Consider the following 2,093-nt stretch of genomic DNA (forward strand, 5'->3'; position numbering starts at 1 on the left):
ATTCGGTCTTTTGATTGAAAAATTTTAGGGCGCCCTTGTTGATCTTTTCCCAAATGTAAGTCTTCATCATTTGAATCCCGGCCAAGTCTCAGCCCTATGGTCAGAGAGCTAGATTATGGCGCCACCTCGTGGTCAGTTTTTGGCACATAGTCTGTTAAAACTGGCTCTTGCTCTTCCAGGTTTTTAACTGTTTATATTGGTAATTGCAAAACGTCGTGAAAAATCACTAAATATCTTGTTCTCTTTTTTCTAGCATTTCTGGCAACTTTTCGATGTGTCATTTATCCTCTATTCATCTAGTTCAGCGCTCTTCAGCAAAATAGAGAATTTAAAGACATGCTACAAGGCCTATTATCATGCTCCCAAAGATACACTTTTCTCCCACCAGGAAACAAGGATCTTTAAAGTGAGAATTCAGGGCGTTCTTGGGTGACTCAGTGGGTTTCGCGTCTGACTCTTGATTTCAGCTCAGGTCATGATCTCACAGTTGGTGAGATCCAGCCCCACGTCGGGGCTGAACCTACTTGGGATTCTCTCTCTCCCTCTCTCTCTGTCCCTACCCTGCTTGTGCACGTGTGTATGCTCTCTCTCTCAAAATAAATAAATAAACTTTAAAAACAGAAGTGAGACTTCAGGACACTAACTTCTTCAGGCCATGCTAGGAGAGGGTGGGCCACCGTGAGCCCTGCCTGAGCCCCTGCTTCCACATCTGGTAGGCGGCCCTTTGCCCATATTCTTCTCAACAATCATTCTCTTTTCCCTCTTTTGAAACCAAACAATTCCCTCAAAAATATGGTTTCAGGCATAAAATAGGAAATAGTACTAAACAAACGGAAATGTTTTGCTTTAAATACCGAAGCCATTTGTTTACATTATGAAATACTTTGCATTCAAAGTCCATAATTGAAAAGAAACATGAATCATCAATCACAAGGGGACTTTATAGATAAGAAATAAGCACTGGCCTGAACAATTGTATTAAACACGAACAACTCTTGTTGGGAGCTTTTGCTGACTCATTTTTCAGGAAGTGGGTTGTCCAGGGAGATTTTTACGGGAGGAACAATCGACAATATTTTCATATTAATAACCTCCAGTTACTTTATTGTTCTCAAAACTTTTGTTAATGAGTATTTTCCTGTTCGGTGAAGAAAAAAACATTAATCAAAAGACAAAGCCTAATCTGATTTCTTTTTATGTATTCTGGATTCTTGTCTTCTGTGATATTAAATATATTTAAGTAAGAGTTGTAAAACAACCTTATTCACTGAGCATAATATCAGGAACTATTTTGAATCTTTTTTAAAAAACAGATGCGCTACAGCATATATTGGATACGTTACGCGGACTGATTCCAAACTATCACTTTGGATTCAAATCCCCTTCAAGCAACAGCAATGTTTCCACTTGGTTTGGTTCCTCTTCTGCCCCACTCCTTCTGAGATTTCTCTCAATTTACCCCTCAGTTAAGGGACAGTGTGAGCTCCTCGAGACCAACTAAAAGATTAGGCCATTCACACAAGGTCCCCTCAGAAAACAAGGTCTCCAGCAGGACTGTAGAGAATAGACAAGGTCAGTGTGTTCCATGGAGACTCCCAAGTGCACACACTTTTTGGTTCATCCACAAGCACTGGGCCTCTCTCTCTCTTAGCTCATGAATGAGGGTTTGTGACACGGGGCTTAAGTCACCTGCCTGTGGGATTAGGGGAAGTAAATTGTGAAATAAGATTATTGTGTGATTATGATTTGTTAGTATAAACAATTCTCATACTTGTCCTGATTTAACACAAATATATTTCCCACAACATGCTCCTGCCCCCACCGGCCCCACAGATCCCCTCCCCCCCCCCACAAGCCCTGGGGAGAAAGCCTCACTTTAGGTGCACAATGTAGCTTTCCTTCTGCACCAGGTGATAAAGTGGGGCCGGTGAGGCAGGCAAGTAAGAGAATCAAGTAGGTTTCTGTGTAGTGCGTCAGTTACACGCACAGACCACAGACGCTGGAGTTGGACTGCCTGGGTTCAAATCCTATCCCTGCTACTTAGTAGCGATGTGACCTTGGGCTCTTTTCTGTGCCTGGAGTCTCCTTATCTA

Source organism: Lynx canadensis, chromosome D2 (genome assembly GCF_007474595.2).
Source record: "Lynx canadensis isolate LIC74 chromosome D2, mLynCan4.pri.v2, whole genome shotgun sequence".
Lineage (NCBI taxonomy): Eukaryota > Metazoa > Chordata > Mammalia > Carnivora > Felidae > Lynx > Lynx canadensis.